The 20,258-nt window shown below is 33.6% G+C and overlaps 1 protein-coding gene across 10 annotated transcripts in view; it reads left to right on the top strand.

Moving 5' to 3' along the window:
- The window catches only part of ARHGAP32 (Rho GTPase activating protein 32), a 272,991-nt gene that overhangs the window by 206,841 nt on the left and 45,892 nt on the right, over positions 1-20,258 (top strand). Inside the window, exon 1 of one of the 10 annotated variants that reach the window (XM_036221399.1) lies at positions 94-8,384. The exons of the other annotated variants lie outside the window; for them this stretch is intronic. The gene's annotated coding sequence lies outside the window, so the exon portion shown is untranslated. Of the gene's footprint in view, positions 1-93; positions 8,385-20,258 lie in introns of those variants that run through there. 10 annotated transcript variants of the gene reach the window in all.

Below are 20,258 nucleotides of genomic sequence, written 5' to 3'. Positions count from 1 at the left end.
AAAAATAAAATTAATGAGTGTCCTGCTTTGAGTTTACTGAGAAGTTAGATCTATTTATTAATTTCTTTCTTCAAGTTTTTAATGTTCTCAGCTGTTATCTCAAGATATTTTATTTTGTGCAATTCTCTGTCCTTCTTTTCCTTTACACATTAGTTATATTCTTTGATGTTGTCTCACACATCTTTTCTTTCAAGTTTGGATACTTTCTAGTGACCTATCTTAAAATTCACAGATTCTTCTTTCTGTATAGGTATCTTAAGCCTATCTAATAGTTCTTCAATTCTTATATCATTTATTTCATTTCTAGGATCAACATTGGGTCTTGTTTATAGTTTCCATGGTGAAATTCTCCATCTTCTGGCATTATCCATCTTTTTTCCTCTAGAAAGAAAGGGGTGATGGGGTAGGGGAAGAGGGGAATGGTAGGGAGAAAAAGTGAAGAGAGAAGAAAGCAGACCTTACTCTTAGGCATAAACTTCTGAAAATGAAGGATTAGGGAATTTAGACAAACCTTCCCTCTGAGAAGAGTTAGAAACTTTGGACAGAAATATGAAAATATCTCATTGCCACACTGGAGAAATAATGAGGCAGTAAACAATTACTAAGTAGGTTAAATGGAAGAAAGACATTCAGAGGTGTGACCCCAGTAGATGGAGACATTATTTTCCTAGGATATCTGCTGATGGAGCAGAGAAGTCATGATGCTAGGGGAACAAGAGTTGGAGTTCAGAGCTCAACAGGGCAGAGTTGCTGACAAATGCCCCAAGATTTGATTTGGAATTTTTGTGGAAATTGACAACTGATTCTCAGATTTATATAGAAATACGAAGACCAAAATACTCAAGGCAAATGTGAAGAACAAAAAAAAAAAAGGGAAACTTCCTATAATAGATATAAAGGTTTATCATTAAAACTTCACTAATGAAGATACTAATTAAGATATTGATGTAAGGATAGACAGATCAAACGAACAGAACAGAATCCAGAAACAAACCTGTGTGTATACAGGTTCTTGATTTACAACAAAGGCGGCATTGCAGAACATTGTCAAAAGGACGCTCATTTTAATTAATGGTATTAGGTCACCTGGACAAATATATATATGATCCTTATTTAACCCTGTACACAACGTCCATTCCAGAAAAATTATACATTTGTATATGAAAGGTAAAACAAAATTTTTGAAAGATAACACAGTAGAATATCCTTATGACCTATTTTCATGATCTTGGGTTAGACATAAAGCAGTAGTTATAATTGAAAAGCTTAACAATTAAAATTAATTAAAGTTCAGAAGAAAGAGAAAGATAATTGCAGTACACCTATCTGACAAAGACAGGTAACCAAAGTATGTAAAGAATCAAATAAGAAAAGGACAGATAAAGAGATTTTGCTTTTGAGTGAAAACATGAACAACAAATTTCTAAAGTGCTCAATAAACGAATTTCTAAAATGGCAGGGTATTCAACATTATTAGTTTTTAGGGAGCTACAAATTAAAACCTTATTGACTCCCCAAAGTACACTCCCCGAATGGTTAAAATTTAAGAGTAACAATAACCGAAGTTGGTAAGGATACAAATCATTGGGGATTTTCATACACTGCTGATGGGAGCATGATGTTTATCCACACTTAGGTATATGTAGGTTGGCATAGGCACCTTATTACTGATTGAAAAAAAAAAAACACCTAGAAAAACACAAAGGTGTATCCATAGTGGAATAAAAATGTGAAAATAATGGCATATTCATTCAGTGGATTGCTCTAAACCAATGGAAATGACATGGGGTATGGCCATATGCAACAACATAGATGAATCTCACAAAAATAAGTGTTGAGTGAAAGCAGCCTGATATGCATGCGTACTTACACTGTCAAATTCCATATATACAAAGAAAGAGTTTAAAATCTAGAGTTCAAATGTGTTCTGTAGTGTTGAAATTTAGAATAGCAGTTGCTTTTGGAGAGGAGAGGGGGTAGATGACAGGATTGGATAGAAGAGAGGGTTTTAGAGTGCTGTTAATGTTCTACTGATACTTATACAGAAACGTAATTATACAGAAACATAATGATGTTGAGCATCTTTTCAAGTGCTTATTGGCCATTCGTATATCTACTATGCAGATATGTCTATTCAAGTTCTTTGTCATTTTTGAATTGGTCACTTTGCATTTTTTAAATATATCTACTCCCATCTAAATGAATATTCCTTGCAGTATTTCCACAAATGTTCAAAATCACATTTCAAAATAGATTTGATACTCTGATACAGCAAAGTACTCTGCAACTGTCAAAAAGAATGAAGGAGATGCATATGTGCTAATTTGAGAAATTTTTTCTGTGATGTTGTTGATAAATGAAAAGAAAAATCACAGAACAGTATAATCCCATTATAAATTCATAGAAGAGGATCTGAAAGGATACATATCTAACTTAAAATAAGAATATTTCAAGAGATATTTCATTTTTTTCTCTGTTTTCTTCTGTATGATCTAAGTCCTTTAAAATGCACTACTCTGTGTACTACTCTAAACAACATGAAAAAAAAATAGATTGTAGTCTCTCCTTAAGTTCACAATGTCCAAATAGGTAAGTTCTAAGGGTCATTCTTAATGCAACCACCTCATAAAATAGATATTTTTTAACACTAGATTTAATGGAGACTTTTAATTTAATTTATATACCTGTGAGAAAAGCAGCACAATTGAAAGGACGAGAGCACAGGCTCCAACCTTGAGTTTTTAACCCCTATGCCATGCTTTACTGTCTGTATGCATGTCATTTTGGCTTCTTTGACTTTTAATTTCTTTATCTGAAAAGTGAGGTGAGATACTTTTGAAAATTAATGATAGATATTTGAAGCCTTTGGATACTTAATGAATGCCAGTTGCTTTATATTGACTTATGCTTGTCTATGTTACATCATTTAAATTGAGAGTGTCAGAAACTAGATTTCTTTTGTTTATGTAGGTACTTAGTACATTATTTGTTAGTATACATCTGTGTACCAGTATCTCAATGTATACCACCGAAACAAATGAATTATAATAGTTTTCATGGGACTATGGTTGGGGAGGGAGCCTCTTTGGATGGCACTTGAATAGAGTTTGCATCATAAATTTTTGTCTTCTTTTTGATAGTAGCTGCATTTTTTGGTTAGCAGACATGTGAAGTGACTAGACCTTCTATATCAAGTAAAATAGGTCCAGGTTTTTACTTATCCTTTGAGGAATGTTGTATTATATTTTTTTTTCCCATTGAATGTATGCTCACTTGTATTCTGGAGGCTAATACTTTAAGAATCAGATATTAAAATCAGTACCCTGGGAGACATAGATGGAAGATTCAAAGGAGTATCAAAGTGCTAGAATGCCTAAGGAAGTTTATTCTCCAAATACACTGCAAGATTAAGATAATATATTCTCACTGCATCAGGGAAATGTTAGAAAATTTATAACACGACATATTTGTAAAGTGTTTTAGAGTTTATGAATACTTGTATTTACACTATTTAAATTGGAATTTGAATCTTGATATTGCCCTCTGAAGTATTGGGAATATACCTCACAGGGAATTTATTTCTGTCTCCACATCATACCCTTTTTTTTAATAGATGGAGCTATAGAAACTCAGAGAGGTTAAACAACTTGCTCAAAGTTTCACAGCAAGGACTTATTGAATGAAATCTTCTGACATCTAATAATAATTATAGCCAACACTTATGTAGTCCTACTCTGTGCCAGACACCTTACCAAGTACTTGACATAGATTAACCCCTTTGTGGCTGATTAACTCAAAACTCAGAATTCTCCCGCTATATAACATTGACTAGAGATAAAAGTTTTTTGTTCTTTCTCTTGGAACAAATATGTATTCAATATCCTTTGCTTTTATTGCAATAGGAATAAATAAAGATGTATTTGGATTTCCATAAGGCCTATATGAACAGAACAGAAATTAAAGGAAAAGATGAGTTAAACAGAGGATGAAGAGAAGTACATGTAGAAACCTATTTAATATGCTGGTTTCAGCCATCATCTTTCTAATGCCTCTCTAATTCAAAAAAAAGTCTCAGTTTTTCCTCATTGTATATAAAACATAACTCTAAACTATATTTTATTATGGCATTTTCAGCTGCCCTCTTCTTCTATTCTCTTCTAGTCTTTTTCCCTATCTACTCTGCTGGGCTCTACTTCTCTGTTCTCTGAACACATTGTGTGCTGTCATAGCTTTTGTCTGCTCCTACTGACCCTCCTATCTGAATGCCTGCCTTCCCAGGTTGACCAGTTGAAATCCCCCCTTGTATTTCAAGACTCAGGCCATGATCTGCGTTGTCCATGAAACCTTCCCTGACCCATCTCTTCATAACCCCATCTCCTATTATTAGTCAAATCTAGTAGCAGCTATTGCACTTGCTCACTAAATTTCAGTCTCCTCACAAGTCACAAGTATGTCCCATTCGTCTTTATCTCCCCCATGGGTGGCATGTACAGTGGATATACAATGAATGTCTTTTGAAATTATCTTAATAATTACTACTAAAATAGTTTTTAGAATACAACTTTTATTTTGTAATCCCTTACTTCAGAAAACTTCAGTGGTTTTCCTCTGTGACAGAATTATATACAAAATCTTTAACCTAGAATTTAAAGTGCTCCATAAATACTGGAACTAACTTCACAACCGATTTTTTCCATTTTATTATCTATATTCAGCATTCAGTAACATGTTTCCTTACTTTCCTCTTATTATACTTTGGGTTTCTTCTTCCCTTGCCTGTGAACTTTCTCCTGCCTGAAATGACTTACTGTGTTCTTCACATAGGCTTCTTAGATCATTGCTTCACAAACTTGAATGTGCATTCGATTTGCTTAAGAGATAGTGTTAAAAACTGTAGATCCAGTAAGTCTAATGTGAGGCCTGTGGTTCTTCATTTCTAATAAACTCCTGGGTAATTCCATGATACTAACACTAACACTATGTTTTGAATAATGAGGGAATACATTTCAGCCTAAAGTAGCTATTGTTTGTGTCAATTATTTGGAAATAGTGTATGGCAATGAGTTTTCTTATTTTGAATTTGATACTTCATTTTTTGTGTCTTTTTTCCTCATCTAGATCATTTGGCTATGGGCAGATATTCTCTTATATACTAATTTATATTCTTTACTGTTTTGGGGCAAAACAGTTGATTGATAATTATCAATATGAACAATTTCTACTGTAGTTATCAAAAATGTTTCTAAAACTGCCATATGCCCTTTAGCCAGGCTAGGAGTAAGCCCCTAATCAGTCTCCTCCTTGCCCTAAGTAAAGCAACGTTTCCATTTTTAGTCATTTCCAGTATTTATTCATCCATTGATCAGAAATGTATTGCATGCACACTAAGTACTAGGGCTACTGCAATGAACACAACAGACAGAAATATTGTCATTTTGGTGTTTGTATTTAAGTGTGATGAGAAGGAGAGAAAAAGGTGAATGAGTGAAATAGCTATCATACTATAGATGATGTATGGAGAAAAATAAACCCTAGTAGGAGGTTTCAGGGGAGAGGAAGTGCTTGAATGTCGTTGCTCATGTGGGTTATAATTTCAAAGGTGGTCAGGGATGGGCTCATTAGAAGGTTGCTTTTGAGCAAAGACCAAAGGATATGAGGAGGGGAGATATGCACATACCTCGAGAAAGGGAGCTGCAAGTGAGGGATACCGAACTCGATCACTGTCTTGTTAAAGGATAGCAAGAAGTCCACATTGACTAGAGCAGTGAGTAAAAGAAAGAAAGAGAATCATATTCTCTTTGGTGGCCTGGGGGCCCCTGTTTAATTTTGGCTTATGTTTAAAATTAGATGGGAAGACATTAGAAGGTTTTGAGCAGAGTTGTTGTTTGACCTGACTTACCTGTGTAAGGATTGGAGAGGATGTGAGTAGAAGAAGAGAGCTTGGCAGTGGCTCTTGTAATGAACCTAGCAAGAGATGATGGTAGTTTAGACCTGGATGGTGGCTATAAAAGTGGTAAAAAGTGATCTAATTCTGGGTGTATTTTTGGCTGTGAAGCTGGCAGCATTTACTGACATACTGTTAAAGGTTTGAATAATTCAGGTAGTTTTTATAATAGAATGATTGGAATGTCTCTTCATTGCCTTAACAGTGAATTCTCTTCTTCCCTCCACCCCCATCCACACAGATACACACAGTCCTTCATAGGATAGCCTCCACATATTTTGTTAAATACAAGAGAAGAATAATAAGTGATCTCTCCTGTCATAAGTGGTCATTAGAAGACAAAGCATAATGTTTTCAGTCAGCCATGTTTTTTAGCTTTTCATTTTGAAGTAATTATAGTCTCAGAAGATGCAAAAATAGCACAGAGGCCCCATATTCTCAAAAAACTCAACTTCTTCCCATTCTAACATCTCACATAACTAAATAGTACATTTTCAACTCTGGAAAGTTGACATTGTTACAATGCAGTGAACTAGATTACAGACCTTACTCGAATTTCACCAGCTTTTGCATGCACTCATGTTTTACTATGTATTCCTGTATGGCCTAGAGTGTAGCCTTGGGTTTCAGGTGAGAGTTATTAATTGTGTAATTCTCCTCCTTTCAGGCAACTATTGTCAAATTTATTTATCTCTATCTGTGCTTATATGTTGGGTAATATGAAAGGTTTATGAGTTGTATTAAGTATTCCCAAAATGGCTTTTCTACAGCATAGACTTGCCCTCCCCTTTCTTTTTGTCTTTTCTTTTTGTCTTTTTCCTTTCCTTTGGTGTCTTTAGTACTAACCAAGGAAAGGGTGTGAGGAGAGGGTGCTTTTAATTTAAATTTTTACAAAAGAAAGGTGGCTTTGCCTTCTCCACTATAAATAAATTTTAAGAGCCTCATTCCCTATTTAATAAAATCCATAAATCTACAGCTGTTACATTGGTAATAATTAAAGAACATGTTTTGTTCTTGCCACAGATTGTAATTCTCAATGGTCTTTCATATTTTAAAATCACGATTCATTGTTTTTCTTATTCTGGCCTACCATTTATCAACAATTTTATATTCAGAGCTATGTTCAGAGCAGAAGGAAAGAGTAAATTTGATCAGTAGCAGAAGATTTTGGCAAGGCACGTGATAAATACTCCCTGGGTATCTCTATTCCGACAGTTCCAACATGTATGACTTTTGCAATTGCTTAACTCTTCTCTCTTGGTTTCCTCATCTCTAAGATGGGAATAATATTAGAATAAACTTCATAGGGTTATAATAAAGACTATAAAGTACATAGACTCACATGTGGCACATAGTAGCATTATTTTTGTTTATTAAAAATGAGTATCTGAATGTCGATTTACATTGGTATTAGTAAAAAATCTTTTGGAACAGAAAATATGTTAATCTCTTTCAAGTCATTTATTTAATTCTAGTAGGATTAGCATAGTGCAGTACTGTAACTTAATATATATGTTGAATTTCTTCAGTACTTATTATATAAGGAGAGTTATAATTTTAACACTTGGACACTGTATAAAGCGGGAAGCTATACTTTGGAAAATTGTTTAATTCTAGATTTTCAATTCTGGGGGGTGGGAGGTGGGTGGAACCTTTATTTTTCCCCCTAATAGATGCATAAGAGATTGTTGTCTCTCAAGATTTTTCACACAGAGGCAGTATAAATTGATACTTTTTATTTTTATATGTTAGTAGAATAACAAGCACAGGCCATTATCAGCAAAGATATTAAAGGGTATGTTTCCTTAGCCTGTTGCTGCTAGTTTAACGTTCAGCCTTTTGCTGGCACTACTTCCTGCATCATCAATTATTTATTTGGGCCTAAAGAACCATCATTTTTATTGGATACACTGCCTGCCTTCTAGATAGAAAATATAAATAACCAAATAGTAACTTTTTAAAGATTAAAAACATAATTAAACATCAAGTTCATACTGGTGTTTTCTGAGCAGGAAGTGTTCACCTGTGTGAAGTTGATGGGTGGAGCTATACTGGTGAAGCCTGTTCTGCAAGAGTGAGTTTGGGCTGGGGCGTTTCTGTGGTGTTGCACAGCAGTTCCTGCTGAGAAGGAAGGATTAAGCTCCCGAAGGCCAGAGCTCTCTGGAGCTCACAGAAGCCAGCTCGGCTTGATTAGGGACCAAAAGCAGACCAAGAAAACTGCTGAAAGGGGGACCTGAAAACAGATCGAGAGCCTAAAAGTGCTGTGGATATTCTACTTGGAGTTAGCCTGTGCTGGAAAAGGTCTGAGCCAGTGTGATTATGATTCATTCTGTATGCTTTTGCACGGAATGCAGAGCTGTTGTGTCCTGTGAAATCAACTGCTAAGTGCAGTTATTTGGAATAATCTTTATTGATCCTAAAACCTGTGCCACAGCAAAAGGTAAGGATATCTCAACCAGTTATTCGAATATTTGCCTTTAACAACGTTCAGAATATTTCACTGAGACTATCTTTATATTATATTTGGACTTTTGTGATCTTGGTTGCTTTTAGGTAAAGGGTTAGTTTTTTAATTGTCCAGAAATTGAATAATTGAGCTTTAATATTTGTCAGGTTTGTAGAGAGATGATAATTTTTTTAAGTAGATTGTACCACGTAGATATTGGGCAATGAATGTATCTCTTACCTTGTCAGTTTCAGGAACTACCCATTTTTCTATTTGAAACCAGCTTATTTCTTAATGTTTTCTAAACCGTAAGTTAATGTATAAAAGTGTTCATGATTAAAAGGACATACCTTTGTTTCAAAAGCCATCAGTTTCTATCATATTAAATTGTTTTTCCTGGGGAATTAATAATATTTCAATTATTGATTAATGGAAAATAAGTAGCACTGATTTACTAAAAAGAATTTGGTAGACTGTATAAAGAGGCTCAAATTAGCATAAGTAAGTAACCCTTTCTGTCCTTTTACCTTCAAATAGTGTGTGTTTTTTCCCCCATTGGCATTAGTAAGAATAATCATCTCTATCCATAAAATATTTGTATTAACTCTTTTTTCTCTCACAGAGATTTTTACCACTAGGGCTGTAATCCATATTTATATGATGCTTCTTTAGACCTTTTCATTAAGATAACATGGAGACCAGAATTTTCTCTAAATCACAGATCAGCCCTGTTAAGAATTTGAACACCTCCCCACCACAGAATGTTCTGCTTCCATTTAAATGATACCAATATTTTTATTTTCAAAATGATAAATAAGGGAATTTCAAATTTTAGCAGTCTTTTTCATTGTCAGCTTTTGGAAACACAACCGTTGCTCACATGATAATGGTTTGAGGCCCTAACTTTTTTTTAAAGTACTTTAAAAAAGTAGAAGAGAGTAGAAGTCTAAGCTTTCTTAGGTTAAGTTTACATTTAAGACAGTGTCAGGAAGAATGACTACAAAGTAATCACAAGTGTATGTGCACCATTCCTGAGGGTTCTCAGCCCTGAACTTAGGGGAGATTCGATTGAACCTGGTTTGGAAGGCCAACCCAAGTTCTGGTTAGCTCTGTACAGGGGAGAGTTCTAAAGATTTTCAGGCCAAAGGTAAAGAGAAATTATAGTAATAAAAATAACTCCTGTTTATTGACACTTGCTAGTGCTTGGCATATATAATTTCATGTAAGCATTATCATAACTGTGAGTGTTAAGTGTTATTGTCATTCTCATTGTGTATTTGAGGGAATTGAGACTTAAACATAATTTGCAGATCTTGCAAACTGGGAAGTAATTAAAGAGCGTATTTGAACCTTCAGGTCTGTCTCTGAAGCCATGTTTTTATTCCCCAGACTAAAGTTCAAGTCTTTTGTAGGGCAAAATTCTAAGACTTTTGCCTTTAAATAAAGAGTATTCATCAGTTTTTTTCTCTCCAAATTATAGAACCATTTCCCTCTAACTTGTCAGGAGAGGGAACCCAACCCACAAACAATCAAAAACCACCTATGATCATATCAGTGTTCTATATTAAACTTCATAGCTTAATAAAGAACAGAAGATTATATGATATCAAAGTGAATATTATTGCATTTTAATCTAATACAAAAGAAAAAAGAATTCCAAGAAAAGAGTTCTCACATTTTTAAGATTATTAAGATTCTAAATTTTCAGATTTCTAGAAATTCATATAGTAGTTTTCTTAGTCCTTTTACCTTTGATGTTGCTGAATTCCTAAGTATGTGTAGTTATTGTATTTTACTTTTATGAGTATAAATAAATGTCCTCTTGAGATGGTACTAGTTTTTATAAACTTTAAAAGCAAACAGTACTAGTTCATCTTAGAAAAAGAAGAGCCCAGATTGTTATTTTAAAATAGTTAGCAGAGATGCTTCCATAGCCTACATATTATATCTCATTATAGTGTGTTAGAATCTTTTTGTGTCAGAAAGTTATATCCACCTCATGTTTCCTCCTACTCTCCTCTACTAAAATGCAAATCTTTTTGTTCCGTATTTAGAAATCAAATTAGTCAGTCTTTTATATAATAACTGAGGTGGTAAAGTCACCTAGTTAAAAAATTTTTTTACTTTGGTATTTTCAAAGTTGAATAACACATCACTTATTACTTTAATTCGTAATTTATATTTTTCAATAAAAGTCAGTATCCGTTTTAACAAGAAAAATATATGGCTTATTTATATCTCCCTAAAATTACATAAGCTAAATTTGAGCCTTCTTTGATATTTATTACTGAAATTCGTAGCTCCTGGAAAAGTAAATGCATAATGTAAATAATAAGAATGTGTTATTTTAACCTGATGACTATTTTCCCAGGGGAACTGTGATTTTTAAGATCTAACATATGCCCATTCTGATTCCTGTTTATGTACTCCTCTAGGAAGAGCAGCAACATGATGTTACTTTGGTTTCATTCTTAACCCTGAGAAAGAGATACATTTTTATTCAAATACCCAAATATTTTACTTTTATCTTTCCGCAAGGGAGTTGTGCCTGATATTCTGAAGAAGCAATTTGTTGCCTGTTTTCTGCTTCTCTTCTTCCAAGTAAATTTTTCTCTTCTCTTCTGTGTCTGAAAGGCTCATCTCTAAAATTTACTGTAGATTTATTTTCTAATCTCTAGTGTCATCCATTTGCATTCCAGTTACTAAGACCTTTTGAAATGCCGGTTCTTCTCTATTATAAGTAAATGGAAGCCAGTATAACTTATATAACTGTTAGAAGCTTTCCAGTTTTTCAAGCAAGAGCCATTGCTGTCAGTGCTATTTTTAGTTTAGCATTACTTGTCCATGACATTTCTCAAATACCTCTTTTTTTCCCACTGAGGTTGGAATGTACAGATACCAAAGCCATTGCAGTCGTCCACATTCTGGAACCTCATCCCTGGGCCAGTCCTAGATGTTTTCTCTGTAGTGGTAGACCCTGGCAGCTGTTACACGTATCAGTTAAAGAATTATGTTTCTTTCTATTACTTCCAAAATTGTTTATGACATAATGATCAAAAATGATTATCTATTTTCTTATTTTTCAATAACTTCAACACTGTATTCTGATTTAATACTCAAATTTAGCTAAAGATTTTCTTGGACATTTACATGAGGGGTGGAGAGAGATTAAATCCAAGTTTGAAACTATTTTATTCCTGCCTTAAAAATTAGAAATAACTTTTTCATAATATAAAAGAGCTTTTAGTACCTAGAGAGACAGTGAAGACTTTGCATTTTGAGTATCAACTTGGTAGAATATAAATTTTCAGAAGTTCAGAACCTATATAGATAATATTTACCTTTTTCTCTTACTGCAGTGAATTCATAAAACCTAGTTCAAAAATTAATCTCTATAAAGCATATGATATTTTCTAGTAAAAGCAGTATTATAAATGGCTGTAGTATTGTTCACCATGGACTTTCTAGCAAATAAATCAGAGAAACAAACAATAATACATTATGTAACATTATCAACAACTGTGCATGGCTTTAACAATTAAAGGTAGTAGTACAATTATACATCAAGTTCTGGAAATAGTTATAAGCACGTTATATGAATGTTATATAAAGACCCCTTACTGCTTTCATGGAGAAAAATAAATTTAATTTAACTTTAAAAGTGCCAAACCTAATATATTATATCTAAAATAATAACATTTAACAATGATCTTTCTCAAATTTTCATACCAAACCTATCAAGATATTTAGAAAGCCTAATTTTTTTTTTTGACACTGCTCTCCAGTGAAGTTTTAAATGATATCCTTTTTTCCCTCCTGAAAAATTTTCCTAAAGCAGACATTTCCCACAGTCTTCAGTGCTTTCCAACTTTATACTCTCTCAGTGCTTCATGATATCTCAGGTATTTTAACTGAAATCTTGACTTCATAAATGACTTGATTATACTTCTCATTTTTCATATTATTAAAATAAGATCTAAACTGGTTAATTGCCTTATCTAAAACCTTACAGCAAGTCATTGGCAGAATTAGGACTGAAAAACCCTTTTCCTACTTTTCCACTTGCCCATGCCTGGCCAGTAATAGGCATGAGTGGATGGATAACCTTCATTGGACTATTAATTACTGGAAAGGCATAAAAGCTTTCATTTACTAGGCCATAGGTTCAAGTATGTATTTCTAAATCTTCAAAGAGAATCACTAACATTTTACGGTTACTGAATATTTTTACCACATACAAAAGTATGTATTTAGATGTTAGGATAGTACCAAGTAAAGAAAAAGAATTGAAATATGAGTTTTAGGATATCTTGATAATTAGAGCTGGAATCATAGAAGAAAGGAAAGGTATAGCGTGTCATTATTCTGACACCGTTATTACATTTAGAAGTCATTACATTGAATGTAGTGGGAGATTAATAAGATTTTATTTAATATACCTGTTCTTGTATTATAAACTTAATTGCTAAGGACTAAGTTCTAGTGGTCAGATACTGGTTTATATGTTTAATTTAAATCATTTGGCATGTGATGCTAATACAAACTGAGTTTAAATTAGGTAACCCATGTAAAGTGCTGGCCCATAATAAGCACTCACTAAATGTTAGCTAGCCTAACCTATACTATTGTTATTACTGCAGTTTTTAGATTTTTTTTTTCAATTTTTGTTAGAGATCTGTTTTAGGGTTCAGTTATTTTCATATTGCCTTTTTAGGACTGGAAACAGGTCAGTGGGTGGAGCCAGGGAGAGAGCAGATCTAATACGAGATCTAGTAGAAGATTTACAGAGGTAAAAATAGTCAGTGACAGAATGTCTTGGACAGGCCCTTATTACATCAAATACAAACTTTCTCTGAGTTTGGTTTGTAAGAAACTCCTTTACTCTGTTTTGGAGGGTGTTTTTTTAAGACCAAAAAAACACATTATCATAGTTATTCAATTATTTTCAATTCAGCTATTGACTTAAAGAACTTCCTTTATATCATTATTCATTTTCAAAGCTTTATTTATATTAAAACTCTTTTATATTAGGAAAAAGAAATAGTTACAAAAGAGATTCTATGTTTCAGTTACTAGGAAAATGTTTTTAGTTCAGTTTAGTATTTGAGTTACATGTTAGAATCTTGCTCAACTATTTAGAAATTTTTCTTTAAAAGGTTTGTAGAGTTATTTCTCTAGTGAATCATGGATTAATTTCCAAGTGCATATATTTGCAAATAAAAGCTTTGTTGGTTTAGTTTAAACTAGTCAATATACTCAAAGCTATAAACTAGATACTAAGATGATATATTTTTTCCATTCTTTTTTTTTCTAGCATGAATACTGACTAAACTGGTTCAAAAGCTGTGTTTCTCAGTTTCCCAAAGATCTTTTCAGGACACATAACGATGCATGCTAAAAATAAGTTAATTTTTGCATCTCTTACATTTGAAAATACTAAGCAACACAGTTCACTTTACCTATTTTCTTAAGATTGTAAATGTAATTTTTTTTCAGACTTCTTTGCTGCTATTTAAGGCATTAGCAACCTATTACAGTTTTTTGTTTTTAGAACTTTTTTTCTACACTTGTACCCTGTAGCATTAATTTATGTTTGTGTTCTTTTACTTAAAAGTCATTTCTAAAATATTTATAGTTTTCCTATGTTTATTATAATTTCTAAGAGGGAACTTTGCCGTGGCTTAAGGCTTTAGGTTTTTAATTTGCTGCATGCCTTCTCAAGTCTTTCAGTCAATGTACATCCCTGCAAAGGACTCAGGGGCAGTAGGAATAAAAGGGACTCGTCATATAAATATAAAACAAGATTTTTAAACTCGGTATAAATTTAGTTTGCCACCTTCAAAACTTAAAAATTAAACAAGACAAACTAAATAATCATCTTAATAGATGCATAGAAATCATTTGATAAAGGTCAATACTTGTTTACTTTATATATCTTAGAAATTAGGAATAGGGAATTTCTTTAATACATTTAAGATTTCTACCCCAAGAAGATTTTATTCTTAATAGTAAGAAATAAGAAACAATCTATTTAAAGTCAGGAAGAAGATAATAATTTATTTTAGGTGTAGTGAAATTAGACAAAAGAAAAGAATTGGAAAAGAAGAAGCAAATTTGTATTCTTTGCTGATGATTGTCTACAAATTCAGAAGAATCTACAGTCAAATTATTAGAAGTAATAACAGAATTGAGCAGGATTGATGAAAAGACAAGTAATGCAATAATAGTACATTTCTTAAGTTTCTTTTTTTCTGTTTAGCACTAAGTTCTTTATACTCTTACTTAATCCTCAGCAATCCTGTTAGGTTTACTATTTTAAACTTTTTTAGAGATGAAGAAAATGAAGGGCTAAGAGTTAAGTACTTTGTTCACAGTTATACAGCTGTAAGTCTCAAGGGCACAACTGGAACTCTGGCCATTTGACACACCATTGCTAATTGCATTTCTACACACTAGTTATATGATTAGAAAATATAATTTAGATAATAGTACCACTTAAAATAGCAACAAAAATCATAAAGGTCCCAAGAATATCTATAACAAAAGTATGGTAAGACCTTTATTGAAAAAGAATAGAAAAATTTATAGGACATAAAAGAATCTCAAATAAATGGAGAGGTAAATTGTGTTCATCATTGGAAATGCTCACAATCAAGAAGAAGTCAGTTCTCCTCCAAAATAATCTATAATTCAGTGCAGCTTTAATCAGATTTCAAAAAGTTTTTTTCTCCTCATATAATTTGACAGGCTGACTCTAAAATTCATACGAAGGACAAAAGGGCTAAAAATATAAAGACATTTTTGAAGAATAAGTTGAAGGACATATCTTTCCAGATATTAAGACTTAAAAGGTACTAGAAATTAAGAAGTTGAGGTATTGATGGAGAGTTAGACTGATAGAATTGTGAGAACTCAGAAACAGACCCCCCACAACTGTACATTTTTTATATAAGAATCAATCTTACAAATCAGTGGAGAAAGGATTATTCAGTAAAAGGTGATGAAATAATTGGTTCTGCATAAGGAACCAGTAAGATTGTGTCTCTACCTCACTCTAAGCACACAAAAGAGTTCAAAATCAATTAAAAATTTTTTTTTAAAGTTAAAAAGTTTTAGGGAAATGAAAGGTTCAAAAGAAATAGGACAATATGTTTCTGACCTTGGGTAAGGAAAGCTATCTTAAAGCCTGGAAACCATACAAAAAGATATGCAAAATTTTGTACAGTAGAAGATAAGCTACAGACTGGGAAAAGATGTTTGTAATGTGCATAATTGACAAAAGGATTAATTTTCAGATTATATAAGGAATTCATGCCTACCATTAAGAAAAAGATAACCAAATAGTAAAATGGGCAAAGAATATAAACAGTTATTTCACTGAAGAGGAAAGCTGAATGGCAGTAAACATATGAAACAATATATAACCTGATTAGCAAGCACAGAAATGCATATTAAAGAGTAATAAAATTTCATAATGATCAGATTGACAAAAATAAGGAAGTCTGACAGAACTAAAGAGGACAAAAAATGAAGAATGAGAATCCCAGAATACGCATGGGAATATATATTGGTAAGTCATTTTAGAGAATATTTTTGCAAAATTGAAATATAGTTGCAAAGTAACACACTCTAAAACCCAACAATCCTACTCTTAAAAATAAGTACTAGAGAATTTCTCTTACTTGTTCCCAGGGAGACATTTATGAGATTGTTCATTGTATTATTGATTGTAATAATAAAAACTTGGAAACTCTCTAAATGGTAGTCAAATGGAAATATGATCGTGGTATATATACTTAAGAGAGAATATTAAATGTAGTTAAAATGAATATCCGAAGCCACAGTGATATATTCTTAAAATATATAATTTCGAAGATGATCTGACATAGTATGATTCCATTTCTGCAAATTTTAAAAACATGCAGAATGCTAATATATATTATTTATGGCTAAATACATGTGCAAAGTGTAAAAACAAACATGGAAATAATGAATACTAAATTCAAGTTATAGGTTCTCTCTAGAATAGGACTGAGGGAGATATGTAGGATTTCAACTATATCTGTAGTGCCTTTTTTTTTTTACTTTATTTTTTAAGGTAAAAATATACATTAATTAAAGTATAACATTTCAGATAATGATGATGACGACAGTGATGACAACAATGGTGATAAATACATTGGTAAACAAATAACAGAAGGGCCAAGGATACTTTTTGTTTTAAATCAGAAGCTATAAGCAGCAAACTTAATGATAAAACATTAAACACTGGAAGTGTTTCCATTAAATGAGCTCACTATTATTGCTATTATCAAAATGCCTCTGAAGTCTCAGAACAATGCCATTCATTTTTTAAAAAGAAATAAAGGATATTAAAAAGAAACAAATTCTCTTTATTTTCAGACTATATTATTTTTTCCCTAGTAAACACATGCAAATATACTCTAAATTATTGAGAGGTCAATGAAGTGGTCTAATATGAGAAATATATAAACAAATCTATCACTTTCTTATACACTAGTAATGACCAGTTAGTAAATATAATGAACAAAGGAGATCCATTCCATTCACAAGTGCAACAGTAACTGTGGAATACCTGCATATGGATATGACCAAAAGCATATGACCTATATGAAGAAAACGATAAAATATTTCTGAAGAAAAAAAATTTGAAAGTTGGAGATACTGTGTTTCATGATATGAAGGTATTTGTTTTCCATGACTTATGAATTTAATACAGTTTAATAAACCCTATAGAGGATTATTATTGGAACTTGAAAGATTGATTCTAAAATTGTCTGGAAGAAGATATACATGAAGCCAAGAAAATTTGGATAGGCTCATAGCCACACAGAATAAATACTTGATTTCCCATTCTCCCTTTCAGCTAGCTATAGGTGTTAATGTGACTAAGTTTTAACCAAAGAAGGTGTTTTTTGTTGCTCCATCCAGAAACCTTTTCTAAGAAATGACTTTACGTGCATCATTTCCCTTCTCTCACACCTTTTTCTATCCTGCTGCTTGGAATGTGAAGCCTGAAGAATGAGGATGTGTTGACTGGACTCTAAGATGGAAGGTCACATTCTAGTAATGGTAGGGCAGAAAGCTGAAAGGAGCCTGGTTCCCAATTAATCACTATCTGGTGTCACGAAAGAGAGAAACTGCATCAGCTCCAGATTGCCTACCTCTGGACCTTAATATGAAGAAGAACAGAACTGTCTTTAAGCCACTGATAGTTTAGGTTGTCTTCATTTACAGGTGAATCTCATCCTATTGTAATAACCTTTCATATGTTCCCCATGCTTATATAATTCTATTCAGACCTATTTAACACACACAAGTTTTACATAGGTTTTTGTCCTTGAGGGAGGAAAAAATGTTTCTTCACCTTGTTTTCCTCAGTTTATACAACCTTGTAAAAAATGTAGCTATGTCATTTAATTCATGTTTGTTTGTTTTGGTTATGGGCAGGTTTTGGTTTTTTTTCTGTATTTATTGAAATATAATAGATAGCTGTTCGTATTTACATTGTACAATTCCATGAGTTTTTCGATTATAGTTGGCATATATATGGTAATATGTTAGTTTCAGTTGTACAGCATCATGATTTGAGATCTATATAAGTGATCACTCACAAAGTGATCACCCCACTAAATCTAGTATTCCTCTGCCCCCTTACTTATTTATTACAGCATTATTAACTTTTTCTTATGCTACAATTTGTATCTCCATTTCTATTTTGTAATTATCCATTTGTACTTCTTAATCCTTTTGCCCTTTTATGCCCTACCTTCCAGTCCCCCCTCAAAATATTCTCTGTATCTATGAGTTTATTACCATTTTTGTTGTTGTTGTTGATTTTGTTCTTTAGATTCCACAATGTATGTGACATCATGCAATATTTGTCTTTCTTTGACTTATTCAGCACTATGCCTTCTAGGTCCATCAAGGCAATATTTTTTTCCATTCCCTTATACTTTGTGTGTGCTTTTTAATCTGAAGTGAGTCTCTTATAGGAAGGATTTGTAGGGGTCTCATTTTCTTATCCATTCAGTCACTCTGTCTTTTGGTTGGAGCACTTAATTCTTTTCTATTTGAGGTACTTGTTGATAGGAATGTAGTTATTACTATTCTTTATTCCTGTTGTTGATACATGCTTTTTTCTTCTTAAAGAAGTCCCTCCAACATTTTCTGTAATACTGGCTTGATGGTTATAAATTCCTTTAGCGTATTTTTGTCTGGGAAGCTGTTTATCTGTCCTTTGACTCTAAATGATAGCTTTGCTGGATAAAGTATTCTTGGTTGTAGATCCTGGGTTTTCGTCATGTAGAATATTTTGTGCAAAGCCCTTCTGTCCTGTGTAGTTTCTTTTAAGAAATCAGCTGCCAGTCTTACGGGTGCTCCCTTGTAGGTAACTAACTGCTTATCTCTTGCTGCTTTTAAGATCCTCTCTTTGTTTTTAACCTTTGGCATTTTAATTATGATGTATCTTGGTGTGGGCCTCTTTGTGTTCCTCTTTCTTAGGACTCTCTGAGCTTCCTGGGGTTGTATGTCTATTTCCTTCACCGGGTGAGGGAAGTTTTCCATCATTATTTCTTCAAATAGCTCTTCAACCTCTTGTTTTCCTTCAGGTAACCCTAGGACCTAGATGTTTTTACATGTAATTGTGTCCCATAGGCTCCTTAAAATATTATTACAGTCTTGACTTCTTTTTTCTTGCTGTCCTGATTGAGTGTGCTTGGCTTCCCCATTCTCTATATTGGTGATTCAATCTTCTTTTTTATCCACTCTGTTGATTTCATGTGATATACTTTTCATCTCAGATAATGTGTTCTTCATTTCTGACTGGTTGCCTTGTTAAAGTTCTCACTGAGTTGATCTACTCTACCTCTAAGTTCATTGAGCATCTTTACAACCAGTGTTCTGAACTCTGCATCTGTTAGATTGCTCGACTCCAGTATTCCTGGATTTCTGTTCTGTTCTCTCATATGGTTTCTGCTTCTTCATCTTCCCATTTTGGCTGCCTTTCTGTGTCTGTTTCTATGTACTAAGCAAAGCTCCTGAGTCTGCCAGTCTTATTAGTGTGGCTTTGTGTAGTAGCTGTCCAGTGGCACAGTCCTGAGAGGGGTTCAGCTGCAGGCCAAGTTTAGCCCCTGCCTGTGCCCCTCCAGGACCACCTGTTAAGATTCAGCAAGCAATCCACAGATACTGTACTTATGATTGCCTCAAGAGGCCACACCAGAAACTGAGGCCAGCTGCTATCAGTGTGAGTCTTGGCACTGATCAGCAAGGAGCATAGGACTTGTTGAGGACACAATTTGATGTGGCTTTGGTGGGGCCACAAGTTGGGAGAGGCAGAGTTTCAGGGAATCCTCTGGGTAGAGCGACCTTTGTTGTTCAGTTTGATGATGTCTCAGCTGTGATGGCACTGTCTGCAAACTGGGAGCAGGGAGGGCTCAACAGAAGAAAAGTGGGTACTGCCTGACACGTCTGCCAAGGAGAGAGCCTTGCTTCAGTCTGTCTGAGAACTCGGTGTTCCCCTTTAAGTCCCTGATGCCCCCCATGCAGCCAGCCAGGTGCTGGTGCTCAGAGCAAGCAGGTCTGTCACCACAAAAGTCTGCTTCACAGACATGGCCCCTTAAAAAAGCATCTTCAGCTGCTGGCTGCCACTGCCATACCCTCTGCCCCATTCACCCCCTTGGAACCAGGTAACCTCACATTCACCCCCTCCCACCTTCTACCATGCAGGTTGATTTCTTATTTCTCTCCCTAGTTGTACTTCTTTTTATCTAGTTCTCAGGTGACCGCTTGCGTTTTGCTCCTTGTTTCACAACTTTGACTTGGTCACAAGAGGTATAAACAAAAACT

This window comes from Rousettus aegyptiacus, unplaced genomic scaffold (assembly GCF_014176215.1).
Source record: "Rousettus aegyptiacus isolate mRouAeg1 unplaced genomic scaffold, mRouAeg1.p scaffold_m13_p_5, whole genome shotgun sequence".
Classification (NCBI taxonomy): Eukaryota; Metazoa; Chordata; class Mammalia; order Chiroptera; family Pteropodidae; genus Rousettus; species Rousettus aegyptiacus.
Note: the sequence above shows the minus strand (reverse complement) of the source record. Positions and strands in the feature narration are given on the sequence as shown.